Source organism: Delphinus delphis, chromosome 3 (genome assembly GCF_949987515.2).
Source record: "Delphinus delphis chromosome 3, mDelDel1.2, whole genome shotgun sequence".
Classification (NCBI taxonomy): domain Eukaryota; kingdom Metazoa; phylum Chordata; class Mammalia; order Artiodactyla; family Delphinidae; genus Delphinus; species Delphinus delphis.
In genome coordinates, this window is record NC_082685.1 from 150520833 (window position 1) to 150541982 (window position 21150).

Below are 21150 nucleotides of genomic sequence, written 5' to 3' on the forward strand. Positions count from 1 at the left end.
AATATAGCAAGTACTCAAATATACGTTTTTTTTACATACAAAACTTTGTCTGACAGTCATTGAAAAAGAATCTGTTCATATACAAACTATTTCATGTAACCAAATATGACGAACTTTCTGGAATGTTGAATGTGTGGTTGATCCTATAAAGTATCAATATATAATTTGAATTATACCTTTTTTTATAAAAGCATCACATCTAACAGCAGAATGGAAAGTGGACTTATGTTCTGATTCCATGTACACTTTACTATAAATTTCTCTCCTATCATTAAACTGTATTAATAAAGTATAAACTGACTGGAGGAAAGGAAAAATTGATTGTTCATGTGCCTATATCTCTTCATTTTCAAGAAGTTAATATTACTATGTTAAATCTACTTTTTACACTTTTCAATATCACTGAAACTGTCTGACCATCAATGACATTTAAAACTGCTATCAGCCCAGCATGTGCCAACTTGGCTGTTATTCTTGGTGGTATGACTGCCCACTGTAAACTCTCAACAATTTAGTCAACAAACTAAGAAACAGTGAAAGCAGGCACATGAGTCCTAGTTGTTGGGTGAAAACGTTCACTTGCAGGAAACATCGATTAAGAACAAGCATCAAGGGCTTCGCTTGTGGCGCAGTGGTTGAGAGTCTGCCTGTCGATGCAGGGGACACAGGTTCGTGCCCTGGTCTGGGAAGATCCCACATGCCGCGCAGCGGCTGGGCCCGTGAGCCATGGCCGCTGAGCCTCCGCGTCCGGAGCCTGTGCTCCGCAACGGGAGAGGCCACAATAGTGAGAGGCCCGCGTATCGAAAAAAAAAAAAAAAAAAAACAACAAGCATCAAAAATATAAAAATGGATGTCAACAACTTGGGAAAATATTGAAGATTTTTGGACGAAAGCCCTTAAAGAGAAAACACTCAAAAACCTGCTATATTCTCATGACTCTTTACTGGAAAGAGACGATACTGTGTGGGAAAAGTATTTTAAAAAACCTTAACCGTTTTATTTTCTCATTGACCATATATTTAATTTTAAAATGATATATTCTTAGTATCTATGTCTAAATAAATCTAAAATACCTTTTTATTATTAATATTTGTTTAAAAAGGATATTCTATACTGGATAATATGTGGTGATAATATCATAAACTTATTAAGCACTTATCAAGCTATTCATTATGGCTATAGTCCAGACTATAGCTGACATGAGTAAGAGTTACTTAAGCTTAAAGCCACATATTTTAATTACTATATATATATAGTACATATATACATATAAAGCACACTTGCACAAGCTAACAACTAACAAACATATATACACACATATACATAAATGCATAATTTAAATCTTATTTTGGTAAGAATTTGGCAGAGGAAGATTATAGTACTTTTATTTCAATTTTCTACCTATCTATGTCCGTGTTCTTTAATTTTCAAAATTAATATTTACCTTTAAAAATTGCCCTTCAGGCTGAATGTTTATTTTCATAATTGTCTTTTCAAATTCTAATAGCAAAATCAAATATCTTGGGTAGTTTAATTTTCATTTCTCTTAACTTCAGTGATACCCAAAAAGTTTTGTGTATTTATTGTTTTTTTTCCTAAAATCCCTATTGATTCTCATAAGTTTGGGGGAAGATTTTCTTTTTAATCAGAATCTAATTCATAACTTCTTTTTTTCTGTTGACTCAGGGTTAAAAATATACTGCTAAAGTTTAGGCATAAACTATGGGGGCAAATGTCATGACCATTTATTATATATCTTCAGGAATATTGTTTGTTTTTATTATGTTAATTCATTTATTTATTGGCAATTTTTTATTTGAAGAAATATATAATAGAGAATTATATACTTTATAGACGATGAATGAGAATGATTTTTCAAGGGATAAATTTTAATTTTGAACTTGCTCATTGTATTATCTTTAGATACGGCAATATACCATGCACACAGATTTCAGAAAAGACCCTCTGGTCTTTTAACCTCAATTTTTCGATTCATCACTTTAAAATCAGCAGTGGTTTGCTTCTAATTTGTGGCAAAGGTTGCCCATTTGTTCTCCAAACCATTTTTTTTTTCTTTCTGAACAGAGCCAGATTTCCTTTCCTAGGCTCTATGCAGTTAGTGTGGTCATGTGACTCAGTTGTGGCAAGTAAGTCATCAGAAGTTACACAGATGACTTTCAGGCCTGGCCCCAAATATTTCCCATGTGTTATTTCTACCATCTTTATCAGACATGCTGGCTGAATTCAGAGGATTCAAAGTTCTGAAGCAGGGTAGACCAAACCGGGGAGGGGACCTGTATACCTGAAAGACCATTTATAAGACCACATATTCATCAGACAAACCCATTTTGGACTTCCCATGAGTAAGAAAGACACTCCTATTGCATTAAATCACTGGATTTGGGGGTTAATGTATAAAAATAATCACTCCAAGAACAGTTTTTTTGTCTTCTCTCTGACCATCGGAACTGTACTCATTTCTCCTATGATTCATAGTTGAGCTGTATTTCTACTCAGCCACTGACATTCATTGTTCAATTATTTCCTGACCTTCTCCACAATTGATTCCAGCTATGGTTATTCTATATTCTTATATGGCCTTGAGATTCTTCTCCTATATTTTTAAATGTGACATGAACATTATAATTGAAATAATTATAACATTTTTATAATAGACAGAAACCTTATATGCACAATGCAAATGCAATTATAGACACATTGTTTGTTAATTTTATGTGTCAAATTGACTGTGCTGCAAAGTGGCCAGATATTTGTTCAAACATTACTCTAGGTGTTTTTCTGAGGATGTTTTGGATGCAATTAACATTTAAATTGGTAGAGTGAAGTAGATTGGTCTCTATAATGTAGAGACCATCTGTTGATAACTTAAACTAAAAAAAAAAAAAAAATTAAAACAGCTTACCTTCCTCCAAGTAAGGGAGAATTCTTTCTGCCTGATAGCCTTCAAACTGAATGATCAGCTTTTTTCCTGACTTCAGAATTGAACTGAAACATTGGCCCCTCCTATGTCTCGAGCCTGCTGACCTTTGGATTGGAACAACAGCATTGGCTTTTCTAGTTCTCAAGACTTCTGACTTGGACTGAAACTAAACAATTAGCTCTCCTGGATTTTCAGCTTGCTAACTCACTCTACAGATCTCAGCTCTTACCTCTTTATATATATATATATATATATATATATATATATATATATATATATATATATATATATATACACACACACACACACAAACACATATATATACACGTGTATATATATATAAACATATATAATTATTGTAACATGGTATTTCTTGGAAGAACAACTAGAAAACATAAAATGAAAACAGCAAACAATTTTTTGTAAAGGCAGCTATTTATAGAACTAGACAATGGGATTAATTGAATCCTATCAACAGCATAATGAGGAAGAAAATAAAGTTCTCTTACTACTAAAATATTAAAATCATTGTGAAGATCTAAGATTTTTTAGGCTAGTGAAGAAAATCAGACACTTCACTAATTAGCTTCCATAAACACAGGAAACTATTAGTAGAAAAGAGAAACTTAGAAGAAGAAAACATTTTTTAAAACATCATTAATTGTAATATGCTGCTTAATTTTTTATTTCAAAATGTCATCATTTAATGTGATATTCAACTGAGTATAAGGCAAAAAAAATCTGTTTTATTTTTATTCTGTCATTTGACAAGTATTGACTAAGTGTCTACTAAATGCTGCATACTGAGCTTATAACAATTATAAGACAGAAGACCTGGTTTCAAAGGCACTCAAAATTTGGTGAAGCGAAGTCATATTTAAAAACATAATAGCGGTCTCTTCCCTCCGCCGTCACAGAACTGCCCCGGAGCCCGAGGGAAGGGCGGCCTCACTGAGGCTGCTGGATCTGGAGGGCCCCCGGCACCCGAAGCCGCAACAGTCGTGGGGCCGGCGAGCTGGCTGTGTGGATGGAAGGCTCTTGGTGCTGCAGCCAGGAGTCAGTGCTGTGCCTCTGACGTGGGAGAGCCAACTTCAGGACACTGGTCCACAAGAGACCTCCCAGCTCCATGTAATATCAAACGGCAAAAATCTCCCAGAGATCTCCACCTCAACACCAACACCCAGCTTCACTCAACGACCAGCAAGCTACAGTGCTGGACACTCTATGCCAAACAACTAGCAAGACAGGAACACAACCCCACCTATTAGCAGAGAGGCTGTCTAAAATCATAATAAGTCCACAGATGCCCCAAAACACACCACCAGACGTGGACCTGGCCACCAGAAAGACAAGATCCAGCCTCATCCACCACAACACAGGCACTAGTTCCCTCAACCAGAAAGCCTACACAACCCACTGAACCAACTTTAGCCACTGGGGACAGACACCAAAAACAATGGGAACTACGAACATGCAGCCTGCAAAAAGGAGATCCCAAACACAGTAAGATAAGCAAAATGAGAAGACAGAAAAACACACAGCAGATGAAGGAGCAAGGTAAAAACCCACCAGACCTAACAAATGAAGAAGAAATAGGCAGTCTACCTGAAAAATAATTCAGAATAATGATAGTAAAGATGATCCAAAATCTTGGAAATAGAATAGAGAAAACGCAAGAAACATTTAACAAGGACCTAGAAGAACTAAAGATGAAATAAGCAATGATGAACAACACAATAAATGAAATTAAAAATACTCTAGATGGGATCAATAGCAGAGTAACTGAGACAGAAGAAAGGATAAGTGACCTGGAAGATAAAATAGTGGAAATAACTACTGCATAGCATAATAAAGAAAAAAGAATGAAAAGAACTAAGGACAGTCTCAGAGACCTCTGGGACAACTTTAATGCACCAACATTCGAATTATAGGGGTCGCAGAAGAAGAAGAGAAAAAGAAAGGGACTGAGAAAATATTTGAAGTGATTATAGTTGAAAACTTCCCTAATATGGGAAAGGAAATAGTTAATCAAGTCCAGGAATCACAGAGAGTCCCATACAGGATAAATCTAAGGAGAAGCATGCCAAGACACATATTAATCAAACTGTCAAAAATTAAATACAAACAAAACATATTAAAAGCAGCAAAGGAAAAACAACAAATAACACACAAGGGAATCCCCATAAGGTTAACAGCTGATCTTTCAGCAGAAACTCTGCAAGCCAGAAGGGACTGGCAGGACATATTTAAAGTGATGAAGGAGAAAAACCTAAAACCAAGATTACTCTACCCAGCAAGGATCTCATTCAGATTTGATGGAGAAATTAAAACCTTTACAGACAAGCAAAAGCTGAGAGAGTTCAGCACCACCAAACCAGCTTTACAACAAATGCTAAAGGATCTTCTCTAGGCAAGAAACACAAGAGAAGGAAAAGACCTATAATAACAAACCCAAAACAATTAAGAAAATGGGAATAGGAACATACATATCGATAATTACCTTAAATGTAAATGGATTAAATGCTCCCACCAAAAGACACAGACTGGCTGAATGGATACAAAAACAAGACCCATATATATGCTGTCTACAAGAGACCCACTTCAGACCTTGAGACACATACAGACTGAAAGTGAGGGGATGGAAAAAGATATTCCCTGCAAACGGAAACCAAAAGAGAGCCGGAGTAGCAATTCTCATATCAGACAAAATACACTTTAAATTAAAGACTATTACAAGAGACAAAGAAGGACACTACATAATGATCAAGGGATTGATCCAAGAAGAAGATATAACAATTGTAAATATTTATGCACCCAACATAGGAGTACCTCAATACATAAGGCAAATACTAACAGCCATAAAAGGGGAAATCGACAGTAACACATTCATAGTAGGGGACTTTAACACCCCACTTTCACCAATGGACAGATCATCCAAAATGAAAATAAATAAGGAAACACAAGCTTTAAATGATACATTAAACAAGATGGACTTAATTGATATTTATAGGACACTCCATCCAAAAACAATAGAATATATTTTCTCCTCAAGTGCTCATGGAACATTCTCCAGGATAGATCATATCTTGGGTCACAAATCAAGCCTTGGTAAATTTAAGAAAATTGAAATTGTATCAAGTATCTTTTTGGACCACAATGCTATGGGACTAGATATCAGTTACAGGAAAAGATCTGTAAAAACTACAAACACACGGAGGCTAAACAATACACTACTTAATAACGAAGTGATCACTGAAGAAATCAAACAGGAAATCAAAAATACCTAGAAACAAATGACAGTGGAGACACGATGACCCAAAACCTATGGGATGCAGCAAAAGCAGTTCTAAGAGGGAATTTTATAGCAATACAATCCTACCTTAAGAAACAGGAAACATCTCGAATAATTAACCTAACCTTGTACCTAAAGCAATTAGAGAAAGAAGAACAAAGAAACTCCAAAGTTAGCAGAAGGAAAGAAATCATAAAGATCAGATCAGAAATAAATGAAAAAGAAAAGAAGGAAACGATAGCAAAGATCAATAAAACTAAAAGCAGGTTCTTTGAGAAGATAAACAAAATTGATAAACCATTAGCCAGACTCATCAAGAAAAAAAGGGAGAAGACTCAAATCAATAGCATTAGAAATGAAAAAGGTGAAGTAACAACTGACACTGCAGAAATACAAAAGATCATAAGAGATTACTACAAGCAACTCTATGCCAATAAAATGGACAACCTGGAAGAAATGGACAAATTCTTAGGAATGCACAACCTGCCAAGACTGAATCAGGAAGAAATAGAAAATATGAACAGACCAATCACAAGCAATGAAATTGAAACTGTGATTAAAAATCTTCCAACAAAAAAAAGCCCAGGACCAGATGGCCTCACAGGTGAATTCTATCAAACATTTAGAGAAGAGCTAACACCTATCCTTCTCAAACTCTTCCAAAATATAGCAGAGGGAGGAACACTCCCAAACTCATTCTATGAGGCCACCATCACCCTGATACCAAAACCAGAGAAAGACGTCACAAAAAAAGAAAACTACAGGCCAATATTACAGATGAACACAGGTGCAGAAACCCTCAACAAAATACTAGCAAACGGAATCCAACAGCACATTAAAAGGATCATACACCATGATCAAGTGGGGTTTATTCCAGGAATGCAAGGATTCTTCAATATACGCAAATCAATCAATGTGATATACCATATTAACAAACTGAAGGAGAAAAACCATATGGTCATCTCAATAGATGCAGAGAAATCATTCGACAAAATTCAACACCCATTTATGATAAAAACTCTCCAGAAAGTGGGCATAGAGGGAACTTCCCTCAACATAATAAAGGCCATATATGACAAACCCACAGCCAACATCGTCCTCAATGGTGAAAAACTGAAACCATTTCTACTAAGATCAGGAAAAAGACAAGGTTGCCCACTCTCACCACTCTTATTCAACATAGTTTTGGAAGTTTTAGCCACAGCAATCAGAGAAGAAAAGGAAATAAAAGGAATCCAAATCGGAAAAGAAGAAGTAAAGCTGTCACTGTTTGCAGATGACATGATACTATACATAGAGAATCCTAAAGATGCTACCAGAAAACTACTAGAGCTAATCAATGAATTTGGTAAAGTAGCAGGATACAAAATTAATGCATAGATATCTCTGGCATTCCTATACACTAATAATGAAAAATCTGAAATTTGAATCAAGAAAACACTCTCATTTACCATTCCAACAAAAAGAATAAAATATCTAGAAATAAACCTACCTAAGGAGACAAAAGACCTGTATGCAGAACATTATAAGACACTGATAAAAGAAAGTAAAGATGATACAAACAGATGGAGAGATATACCATGTTCTTGGATTGGAAGAATCAACATTGTGAAAATGACTATACTACCCAAAGCAATCTACAGATTCAATGCAATCCCTATCAATCTACCACTGGCATTTTTCACACTACTAGAACAAAAAATTTCACAATTTGTATGGAAACACAAAAGACCCCGAATAGCCAAAGCAATCTTGAGAACAAAAAACAGAGCTGGAGGAATCAGGCTCCCTGACTTCAGACTATACTACAAAGCTACAGTAATCAAGACAGTATGGTACTGGCACAAAAACAGAAAGATAGATCAATGGAACAGGATAGAAAGCCCAGAGATAAACCCACGCACATATGGTCACCTTATCTTTGATAAGGGAAGCAGGAATGTACAGTGTACAAAGGACAGCCTCTTCCATAACTGGTGCTGGGAAAACTGGACAGGTACATGTAAAAGTATGAGATTAGATCACTCCCTAACACCATACACAAAAATAAGCTCAAAATGGATTAAAGACCTAAATGTAAGGCCAGAAACTATCATGCTCTTAGAGGAAAACATAGGTAGAACACTCTATGACAAAAATCACAGCAAGATCCTTTTTGACCCACCTCCTAGAGAAATGGAAATAAAAACAAAAATAAACAAATAGGACCTAATGAAACTTCAAAGCTTTTGCACAGCAAAGGAAACCATAAACAAGACCAAAAGACAATCCTCAAAATGGGAGAAAATATTTTCAAATGAAGCAACTGACAAAGGATTAATCTCCAAAATTTACAAGCAGCTCATGCAGTTCAATAACAAAAAAAAACAAACAACACAATCCAAAAATGGGCAGAAGACCTAAATAGACATTTCTCCAAAGAAGATATACAGACTGCCAACAAACACATGAAAGAATGCTCAACATCATTAATCATTAGAGAAATGCAAATCAAAACTACAATGAGATATCATCTCACACCAGTCAGAATGGCCATCATCAAAAAATCTAGAAACAATAAATGCTGGAGACGGTGTGGAGAAAAGAGAACACTCTTGCACTGCTGGTGGGGATGTGAATTGGTACAGCCACTATGGAGAACAGTATGGAGGTTCCTTAAAAAACTACAAATAGGGGCTTCCCTGGTGGCGCAGTGGTTGAGAGTCTGCCTGCTAATGCAGGGGACACGGGTTCGAGCCCTGGTCTGGGACGATCCCATATGCCGCGGAGCAACTGGGCCCGTGAGCCACAACTACTGAGCCTGCGTGTCTGGAGCCTGTGCTCCGCAGCAGGAGGGGCCGCTGTAGTGAGGGGCCCGCGCACCGCGATGAAGGGTGGCCCCCGCCTGCCACAGCTGGAGAAAGCCTTCGCACAGAAACGAAGATCCAACACAGCAAAAATTAATTAATTAATTAATAAACTCCTACCCCCAACATCTAAAAAAAAAATATTTAAAAAAAAAAAAAAACTACAAATAGAACTACCATATGACCTAGCACTCCCACTACTGGGCATATACCCTGAGAAAACCATAATTCAAAAAGAGTCATGTACCACAATGTTCATTGCAGCTCTATTTACAATAGCCCGGAGATGGAAACAACCTAAGTGTCCATCATTGAATGAATGGATAAAGAAGATGTGGCACATATATACAATGGAATATTACTCAGCCATAAAAAGAAATGAAATTGAGTTATTTGTAATGAGGTAGATGGACCTAGAGTTTGTCATACAGAGTGAAGTAAGTCAGAAAGAGAAAGACAAATACCGTATGCTAACACATATGTATGGAATTTAAGGAAAAAAATGTCATGAAGAACCTAAGGGTAAGACAGGAATAAAGACACAGACCTACCAGAGAATGAACTTGAGGATATGGGGAGGGGGAAGGGTAAGCTGTGACAAAGTGAGAGAGTGGCATGGACATATATACACTACTGAACATAAAATAGATAGCTAGTGGGAAGCAGCCACATAGCACAGGGAGATCAGCTCGGTGCATTGCAACCACCTAGAGGGGTGGGATAGGGAGGGTGGGAGGGAGGGAGACGCAAGAGGGAAGAGATATGGTAACATATGTATATGTATAACTGATTCACTTTGTTATAAAGCAGAAACGAACACACCATTGTAAAGCAATTATACTCCAATAAAGATGTAAAAAATAAATAAATAAAACATAATAGCAAAAGTAAAGGGTTAGAAAATGTGTAATTCCTAAACATCATAGTGACATAAAAATAGAGAGGTAAACTCAACTAGTCTTGGGAAAGAGATTAAGAGAGGTTAAGGAAGGCTCTCTCAGAGGCAGTTACTTGAGTGGAGTCTATTAGGTTAAAGCATTCCTTTGGTAGACCAAGTCTCAGAGTGCAGATCAGTAAAAAGGTAGCATAAGAAAATACAGACTTGAAACAATATGTTATGTTTGGAAGATCATAAGTTGTTTGTAAGAGGGCAGATTTGATGAGGAGGTGTTAGCTGCAGGAGAAAGGTAAAAATGTACACAGGCATAAGTAGTTTTTTTGTATGTTATATGCAGGAAACACTTCTTTTTCTTTTACTATCCAGTCATGCTGTCCTATTCTTCCTGAAAGCAAATTTGTTGAGTCAAGAAACTATGGAATCATAAACCACAGGGATGGTTGTTTTCTGCCTACTATATATTAGAATGTGTTCCTTTCTAATGATTTAGGCTTTGGCCTGGATTACAATATTGGCTAATCATATTTGGAGTTAAGTTAACTAAGGAAGTTTTAGGAGAGTTTTCTTGCTCTTAAAAAGAAATTAAAACAGTTGACTTATCCAACACTGCCTGAATTTCTGAACTCTTTGTATTCCTTTCAATTTTGCTTGCAATAGGCCCATAATTTTTCTAAACTCTTCTTTTTTGTATTAACTTGATAAAAATTTACAATAACTTTGAACACTCACATATGGCTTTCCAACCTATTCATTTAGAACCTACAATGTTTTCTTTTTTAAGAAAAGTCATCCATTTTTTAAAAAGCTACTTTGCCACTACATAACATGTGGTACCATCTTTTCAATCTCTGAGATTAGCATCCTCATTTTTGGAACTTACTTTCTAAGCCATTGCCACACATTTAGATATTTTGTAACAATAACACCCAGTTCCTGATACCAGTATTGTAAGTCAGTAAGCACGGACTAAATTATGCTGCAGAAACAACAACAATGACAATATTCTCAAGGGATTTATATAGCAAAAGTTTATTTTCTATTCACACACCATGTCGCATGTAGGTTGGCAGGGGACTTTGGGAAATCAATAATTCTGGGTTACTGGATGATGGAGAGTTTACTAGTTTTAAATATATCACATGGGACATACAACCTCCTCCATCACAGCAGTAGAGAAAGAATGGAGTAGTTAACGATAAGTAAAGAGTTCTCCGACCCTTCTTGGAGTTGAAAAACATTTCTGCCTGTATTTCATTCACCAGAACCTTTCCTATAGACCAGAAAATTCAGAGCAGGAGAATATCTCTTTCTCTGCTTTAATATAAATCATATATTTTATTGCTATTGAAAAAGATTTTAGGGAATTCTGTGGCAGTCCAGTGGTTAGGACTCTGCACTTCCACTGCTGATGGCCTGGGTTCGATCCCTGGTTGGGGAATTAAGATCCCACAAGCCACATGGTGTGGTCAAAAAAAAAAAGATTTTATTGCTTTTTAAAATAATTTTGTTTATTTAAATATTATCCTCATTTCTGTATATTTAGGGATTTTTTAACTATTGATTTATTGAATTTCTTATAGTGTTTGTGATGTGCTATATGCATATTACATTATCTCCTAATTATAAATTTGTGTTTTCTTTCAAATTCTTGTTTTATCCTTTTTTTTTTTTTTTTTTTTTTTTTACTGTTTAAGAATACTGGTTAGGATCTAGAGAACAATAGGTATAATGGAAGTTACTCTTTCCTTTCTGAAACTATACATTATTATACTCTTCTATCCACTGAAAGTTTTGCCTTTTGGGCACATGTATCCATGTGAAGATGTCTGATCCAACCTTCCGTCTTGCTGCTTCCAGACTGTTGATTCTTCTATCCCCAATTCATGCTTAATTAAAGTTCAAAAATATAGACCACAGGGATAAGCAAGGAACCTGGAGGGAATTGATACTTTCAATGATACTTAAATCTCTGGAATAGTCATTTTCTTTATGGTACTTTTTGGCTTTATAGAGCAACCTTGTTTATTTTAAATTATTTATTTTCTTATTGTTAAGTTTTGATTTTTTTTTAATCCTGACTATAATCTATAGGTAGGAATGCAATTTTCAATTACACTCTCCCATCCTGTGACTCTTTTCATTTTCTTACTAGTGCTTTTTGAAGAGCCAACTTGTAACATTGATAAAGTCTAATTTACTATGATTTTTAAATGCTATTTTCAGTGTTATAGCTAAAATATTTTCAACTGCCGTCAAGGCACAAATGTTTTTTTCCTATATTTATTCTAGAAAATTTATGGCTTTAGGTTTTACATTTAGGACAACGACCTAGTTTTAGTTAATTTTTTTAAGTTGTGTATATGTTGTGTGTGTGTTGTTTTTTTAATGTGACTATTCCGAATATTCCAGCACTATTGGAAACACCAGTTTTTTTCCCATTGGATTGGAGTCCATTAAATCTCAATCAATTGACAAGTATATGTAGTACTCTTTCTGGACTCTGTTCTCTTTTATTGATATATTTGTCTATACCTTCTCCAACCACATTATTGTGATTAATGAAACATTACTGTAGGTCTGGGCACTAGATAGTTAACCATGTGAAACTTCCAACTTTTTCTTTTTCAGTATAGCTTTGGCTATTGTAATTCGTTGTCATTCCCAGAAGTTTCATGTTTTTATTCTAAAGGAGACATGGAGAGAAGAATCTGAGTTCCACAGTGGTCACTGTTCACCCTGCCCCCAAAGCCTGCAGCAAGAGTGAGACTTTCTCAGGACCTCGCAAATTTTTAGTGAACACCTGATACTGTCCTTAGAAAAGAGCCTGAGAGAGGTTGGAAATTTCTTCAGTGTATATGGCTTTAAAGGGTTCTTTAATACAGAGGTCCCCAACCTTTTTGGCACCAGGGGCCTGTTTCGTGGAAGACAATTTTTCCACGTGCGGGGTGTGGGGCGTACGGTTCAGGCAGTAACTCGAGTGATGGGAAGCGATGGGGAGCGGCAGATGAAGCTTTGCTCACTCGCCTGCTGCCACCTCCTGCTGTGAGGCCCAGTTCCTAACAGGCTGTGGACCGGTACCAGTCCATGGACCAGGGGCTTGGGACCCCTGCTATAATATTTTCCTAGCTTCTCTTCCTAATTAAAATTTTTCCAGAATTCTTTTTTTTTTTTTAAAGAAGATGTTGGGGGTAGGAGTTTATTAATTAATTAATTAATTTTTGCTGTGTTGGGTCTTCGTTTCTGTGCAAGGGCTGTCTCTAGTTGTGGCAAGGGGGGGCCACTCTTCATCGCGATGCGTGGGCCTCTCACTATCACAGCCTCTCTTGTTGCGGAGCACAGGCTCCAGACGCGCAGGCTCAGTAGTTGTGGCTCACGGGCCTAGTTGCTCCACAGCATGTGGGATCTTCCCAGACCAGGGCTCGAACCCGTGTCCCCTGCATTAGCAGGCAGACTCTCAACCACTGCGCCACCAGGGAAGCCCCAGAATTCTTCTTACTGGTGGCCAGCAGCAGCTGTCCCGGGTGAGCTAGTACTAGCATTACTTCTCTGTTTAGAAGTGCCTGTCTTTTCTTAGGTTTCTGTTTAGTTGGTCACCCTGTGACCTCAGTTTTTGATGGAAACAAGAAAATTTGAATTTGCTGATTGTCTGGTGTCTTCTGTGTGTTGGTTTGTTTTTGCTGTTGTTAAGAGTGGGAATAATGCTGTTTCAAGCTTTTTACATCCTAAATGGAAGCCAAAATTCACACAGTCCTTTAGCCATACTTTGAAGATTTTCAGCATAGCAGGCACATGTTTCCAAAATTCAGCTCGGTTCCCCTCCTTCTGGTTTAGCTGAATGGTAAAAATCTCCACCCAACACATATCTTCTTATTGGAGCTGATTTTTTTCTAAGACTCCTTGTAAGATCGGTAACGCAAACCTTGCTGTTGAGAGACACGGGGCTAGAAGTAGGTAAGTTTGAAATGATCCTGGATAAGAAAAAGTTCAGACTCTTAATGAGGAATGTGGTAATATGGGTGGAAAAGAAATGGTGGGTTCAAGAAGCAGAAGAGAATTAATTTAATGATTTATTTATTTCTGACATATTTAAGAAGTAGATAAAGAGAAGGATACCCATGTTTTTTCTTTGTGTGGCTGTGAAGAGTGTGAAAGTCTTACTTATAGCAAGTTATACAAGTAAGATAAAAGGTTTTGCAAAGAAGACAAGTAGTAGACATTATTTAAGCTCTTTTTTGTGTGTAACTGAGCTGTTGTCTTTCAGATGTATTCTTTTATTTAATCTTCACAATTACCCTTCAAATATATATTATTTTGATCATATTTTTACAGGTTAGGAAACTCAGTTTTAATGCAGTTGAGTAGCATGGATACTATGAGGCAGAACAGAGAACATGCACTAACCCAGGGTTTGTAACCCTTGGCACTGATGACATTTTAAGGCCAGGTAATTTCTGGGGGGAGTTGTCCTGTGCATTGTAGGATCCCTGGGCTCTACTCATTAGAAGCCAGTAGCAACTACCTTCTCACTCAGTTGTGACAACCAAAAATGTCTCTAGATATTCCCAAAGTCCCACAGGGGAGGGGAGATTTGCCCAGTTTTGAGAACCGTCGATCTAATCTCCCTTACTCCAAACTTTGTGCTATTAATGAGTCATATATTGCCTCTTGGAGTTCAGTATGTATCTTTGAATTTGACATTAATAGATTATGAATATTATAACTACCCTAATTCTAAATGGAGGCAATGGTGAAAAATAGCTTATAAGTATTATCAGAAATTTGGGAAAATTAGTGAAATTGTCTTGGTCTGATGGTGATTTTAATCTCTCTAACATATGCATAATTAGTGATACTAAAGAATTTCACCTAATCCATTTTGTTTCATATTAGATTTTATTAGCACAATTAAGCTGCTCTTTAAAATCCATAAAAGTCCATCTGTCTGTGGTCTTAAGGCAGGCACATCTTTTTCAAGGTCATTTTGTAAATTGATAATTAACCTTCTAAATATAGGTACTTCATACTAAAGGTCTTTTGCCATATCTAATTAAAGCAAAGCAGTTGTATTTTTATCTCCCAGAAGATATGTGGCTTGCATTTATATTAGCATTTCAATTAAAATGATGGTTTCTTGGTTTTTCTCAAAATAAAATGGTGGATGAAAACAACATCTGTTGAGATATTAACAGTAGTATTTGTGTATATATTATTATTATTTTTTTTTAAATACAGAATTTTATTTAGAAACTGTTTAAAGTAGCAAAACACTCTGTCAAGAAAATGGGTGGAAAATAGGTTCCCAATAAAATGGAATTTTAGGGCAGCAAAAGTCTAAAAGGCTACAAAAGAGAAATAGCACCACTGTCATTTGAACATTGGCTAGTTACCTGCATTTTTTGGCATTGTTCATCACTGAATCTGGGTTTTCCTCTGAATTCCACACAGAGCATGCACTACACAACAATTTTATCATAAAATACCTGCTTGCTACACACATTTTAGGACAAGCTACCACCAGAAACCAATCAATACAAATACATCAGGGAACAATCTCAGTAGTGGGTAACACACATTTTGCAAAATTCTGCTGAACAAAGGAACTGAATAGGCTGTGGGCAAAGCAAATGAGGGAGTTAAGGAATGAAATATTTTAAATATTAATAATTAACTCAGACATGGTACTGTATTTTCTGCAAAAGAAAATTAACATTTAGTAACACACTAACATTTTTATCTCCAAAGAGATTAGTGTGCTGGCAAAGTATTCCGATAACAGTGGAGGGCTGTGGACAGCAGGTACTGAAAACACCCAGCCTTGCAGATCCCAAGGTAGCAGTGGCCTTCCTTCACTGATCACTCCCTTTGCCAGAGGTCCAGAAAGAACTTGCAGCATGATCACCTGCCTGCTGAACTTCCACTCTAAGCAGCAAACTTTAAGGAGCCAAAGAGGAGTCCCCAGTGGGCAAGGGGACAGAGAAGAGAAACATGTTAAATGTAAACTTAAAAGACAGTAAAATGGGTCACAACCCCCGTTCAAATCCCAGAGATGTGGGCAAGTCCCCAAAAGTAGTTGTTAGATTTAAAAACTAGACACACCGCATTTCAAACAACAACAACAAAACATAGTACATAGAAATATCAGGGATAACTGGAAAAATCACCAGAGAAATGTTCTATGAAAATCAAGCTCTTCGACTCAAAACGTCTCAGGGCTGAAACACACCCTTTTTCATCCAGGCAACAATGCCTCCTGCTTCTTATCAAGGATGCAACTGGTCAAGGACACTAACTGGCTTTACAAAGCAGCTTTTCAAACTTTCCTTTTGGGCCAAGGTCTGGGCCTGTGAGGATCAGGCAGCCCCGTGAGGGCTGGGAACAGCAGGTCCCAAAGGGTCCAAGTTCTGGCCCTTCCTTCCCAGACACAATGTCAAACACACAAAAGCTCCTGTCATGTTACATTTTACATTTTGAAATATTGAAACATCTTTTAAATACTCTTAAGGCATTTATTTATTAAAGCGTTCTCTGTCAAGATTTCACATTAGCTTAAATTTCAAATCAGTCTTTACATTTCTCTACTGAGGTCTCCACCTTCTCCAGCCATCAGTGCTACCAGCATCTACAGAGTGAGCCCCATGGTCAGCCTCTTTGTTCCCTGGGTGAACCAACTAGATGTTAATACTGCTCTGCTACAAGGTAAAAGCTCCTAACTCAAACTTATTGGAAAAGGAGTGAAACTTCTGCAAAGTGCACTTTAAGAAGAGGTACTGGGTTTCCCTGGTGGCGAAGTGGTTGAGAGACCGCCTGCCGATGCAGGAGACACGGGTTCGTGCACCGGCCCGGGAAGATCCCACATGCCGCGGAGCGGCTGGGCCTGTGAGCCATGGCCGCTGAGCCTGCGCGTCCGGAGCCTGTGCTCCGCAACGGGAGAGGCTACAACAGTGAGAGGCCCGCGTACAGCAAAAAAAATAAAAGAGGTACATTTTACTTATGAAAAGAAACCAGTGAGTCCTCTAAGAATAATAAAAGGGAATATTTTACAGTTAAGCACATGATTTGGAGTGAAGAATTCGGATGGTGCTCAGCTGGTCCAGGCTGTTAATACTCTTCTTGCTCCTCCTGCGGGCCCCCTTCATCAGGTATCACGAAGCCTTCGTCTGTGGCATAGAGAATATCCACAATCCTCTGCAATACAGGGTTGTTCTCCCCCTTGTTCTCCTGGCAAACCAATTCAATGTTACTTAGCTTTCCAGAGTAGAAATCTCTCTCTTTCTCCAAGTCTTCGACGGCAAGTTTCAATACGTTGACCTGCTGCATCAATTCGGCTGCTTCGTCATCCCCGTTCCCCACACCAGGATTCTTCCGCACCACGCCCGGGCCAGCCTTAGGGGTTGCAGTAGTTCTGTGTGTTGCAATGGGCCTCTGTGGAGCTGCACTGCTAGAGCTGAGAGGTTTCTTCGGTTTGTTCAGAGCTGGAGCAAAAAGGGAGGGGGCCACAGCAGTTTCTTGACCTTGTCTGGCAGCTACAGGGTCATAGTCTTTCCCATCATGGTTTGCAACAAAAAACTTCTTGAACCACTGAAAGAATTCAAAATTGTCCTGAAACTTTCCTTTCACTAATTTGTCCACAGGAATTATTTTGTCAACACCCATCCTCTTAAAACCTGCTTGTAGTATTTTGAAGTTCTGGATGTATTCGTGTTCTAGCTTAGCTTGGAATTTCACTTTCTTCAGGGCAATGGAGCCAGGGAACAGCATGTCCATTAACTGACAATAGGCAGCCCCTGAGCACAGATGTTCAATCTTTGTCAGATTCAACTGCAGAGACTCATTGATCCAGGCTAGCATGTCACGTCGACTGAGGTTATCACTGGTGACCGACGTTGAGTACACATTCACTGCCATCTTCGGCTCTCGGCTGGACTACGTCCGCTGTCCATACCCGGCTCCGGTTCCATCTTCGTCTCATTCAAACCGCCTGACCCCGCCCGCCCCTGTGTATATATTATTAATAAGCTTTTATTAAGCATCCACTTGTCTGAATCAGAGATTTATAGATTCCAAAAGAGATCACACAGAAAAGTACTAAGTGGGAAAAACACAGTCTAATAACTGATAAAAATTCAAATATGAAAAAACGTCATGGGCCTATTGATGTATGGAATCCCAAATTGGTTTAAGATTGAGAAATTAGAAAGCTAAAGTGAAAGACTATTGAGGAAAAAGCCAGATAGACACAAGTTAAATGAAGATTAATTGAACAATATAAAGAAGTAGATTGCCATGCAAGGATTAAAACCAAGATATTAAGTATTCCAATAAAACATTTATTATTGTTTAGCTGTTAAGTAATAAAGCAAGGGTCTAGTTACTGGAGAATTGAAGGAATGCAGTTAAAGTATAACGGACCACAATACAAAGAATACACTTTATTCTTCTGAAAATTTGAAGTTGAACTACCTTTGTAGTTAGGTGTTTGCATTCAAGATCCAACACGAATTGATAACTGTAGAAACTTGGGAGGGCTTTATTTTATTTTATTTTTTTAACATATTTATTGGAGTATAATTGCTTTACAATGTTGTGTTAGTTTCTGCTGTATAGCAAAGTGAATCAGCTATATGTATACATATATGCCCATATCCCCTCCCTCTTGCATCTCCCTCCCACTTTCCCTATCCAACACCTTTAAGTGGGCACAAAGCACCGAGCTGATCTCCCTGTGCTATGCAGCTGCTTCCCACTAGCTATCTGTTTTACATTTGGAACTGTATATATGTCAATGCTACTCTCTCACTTCATCCCAGCTACACTTCCCCCTCCCTGTGTCCTCAAGTCCCTTCTCTACGTCTGCGTCTTTATTCTTGTCCTGCCCCTAGGTTCATCAGAACCTTTTTTTTTTTTTAGATTCCGTATATATGTGTTAGCATACGGTATTTGTTTTTCTCTTTCTGATTTACTTCACTCTGTATGACAGACTCTAGGTCTGTCCACCTCACTACAAATAACTCATTTTCATTTCTTTTTATGGCTGAGTAATATTCCATTGTATATATGTGCCACATCTTCTTTATCCATTCATCTGTTGATGGACATTTAGGTTGGTTCCATTGTTCACATGATATCGATTGTATTATAAATTCATTTTTAATTTCTTTTTTAACAGTTTGAAGACAAAGCTAAGTAATATCTGTGTATATAATTGGATGATATAACCCTCAAGTCTTTTTTTTCTTTTTCTTTCTCAGTTTTTAAAATTGGACATATAATTTGCATTTAGTGAAGTTCACAGATCTTATGTGTACATTGGATGAGTTTTTACATATATATAATCTTTAGATCTATTTATCTATCATTTGAGATGTATATGATTTCCGTTACCCCAGAGAATTTCTCTTTATTTTGAATGGTATATTAGATGGTTTTAAGTGCTTTTTTGTTTATTTGTTTTTAATTTAGATATAATTGACATACAAAATCATGTAAGTTTAAGGTGTACAATATGTTGATTCAATATATTTATATATTGCAATATGTTTACCACCTTAATATTAGCTAAAAGCATTTCTCTATATACCTCTTAGGGCAGTTTTTTTCCCCAGAAGCAACCACAAGCCACATTTCTTATTTCTCTAAATATAGAATAGTTTCACCATTCCAAATTTCTTTGTGCTTCACTTATCTCTCCTTCTACTTGTGTAAACCCTGGAAATCACTGATATTTTTATCATCCTTATAGTTCTGCCTTTTCATGAATATTACATAGTTAAAATCATACAGTAAGTAGCCCTTTTAGACTGGCTTCTTTCACTTAGCAACATACATGCAAGATACCTTCGCGTATTTTCATGGCTTGATAGTTCTTTTCTTTTTATTACTGAATAATATTCCATTGTATGGATATAAACATGGTATTTTGTTTATCCATTCATCAATTAAGGGACTTATTGACTGCCTCCATTCTGGCAACTATGTGTAAAGCTACTGTCAATAGTCACATGAAGATTTTTGTGTGAATATTAGTTTTCAATTCATTGCAGTAAATACTGAGGAGCTTAGCTAGATCATATGGCAAGACTGTGTTTAGCTTTGTAACAAACTATCAAAAAGTCTTGCAAAGTGGATGCTCCATTTAACATTCCTGCCAGCAATGAATGAAAGTTCCTTTTCCTTTACATTCTTGCTAGAATTTGGTATTGTCGGTGATTTTTGGATTTTAATAGGGTTGTAGTGGTAACAAATTGTAGTTTAATTTGCAGTTCCTCTCAAGATTATTTCTTTATCTTTGATATTCTGCAGTTATGATACACTTAGGTATAATTTTGTTGTTGTTGTTTTGTTTCGTTTTGTCTTGGCATTTTTCCTGCCTGGTGTTCTTGAGCTTCGTGCATCTGTGGTTTGGTGTCTGGTTTGGTATTAATTTAGGGAACTTCTCCATCATTATTGCTTCAAATACTGCTTCTGTTCCTTTCTCTCTTTCTTTCCTGTCTGATATCCCCATATATGTATGTTACATTATATGCTATGTTACAGTTTTTGTTCTTACCCCACATTTCTTAGATATTCTGTTCCATTTTTTTCAGTCTCTGTTCTCTTTGCTTTCAGTTTTGGAAGTTTCTATTGACATATCTTCAAGCTCAGAGATTCTTTCTTCAGCTGTATCCATTCTACTAGTAAGTGCATCAAAGACTTTTATTTCTGTTTAGTGTTTTTGATCTCTAGCAATTTCTTTCTGATTCTTTCCATCTCCTTGTTTAGACTATCCTTATGTTCTTGCATATTGTCTTTTTTTTTTTCTATTAGAGCCTTTAATGTTTTAATCAAAGTTGTTTTAAATTCACAGTCTGATAATTCCAAAATCCCTACTATACCTGAGTCTGGTTTTCAGTCTTGTTTTGTATCTTCAAACTTTGTTTTTGTCTTTTATTATGCCTTGCAACGTTTTGTTGAAAGTTGGACATGATGTGCTCGGTAAAGGGAACTCCAGTAATTAGTCTTTTAGTGATGCGGTGGTGAGGTGTAGGGGCAGGGGAAGCATTCTGTAGCCCTATGATTCGGTACTAGTCTTTTTGTGAACCTGTGAATTTCACAAGTACCTGTCAATCCTCCCACCCCCATCTTAGGTGGGATAGTATGGGTGGAGGGGACTGGAGTTGGGTATTTCCACCGCTGT

At 37.1% G+C, this 21150-nt stretch overlaps 1 pseudogene; it reads right to left on the bottom strand.

Annotated features, from left to right (window-relative positions):
* Nucleotides 1-17075: 17075 nt before the first annotated feature.
* On the bottom strand, nt 17076-17882 carry LOC132422302 (microtubule-associated protein RP/EB family member 1 pseudogene; annotated as a pseudogene).
* Between the last annotated feature and the right edge of the window lie 3268 nt (nt 17883-21150).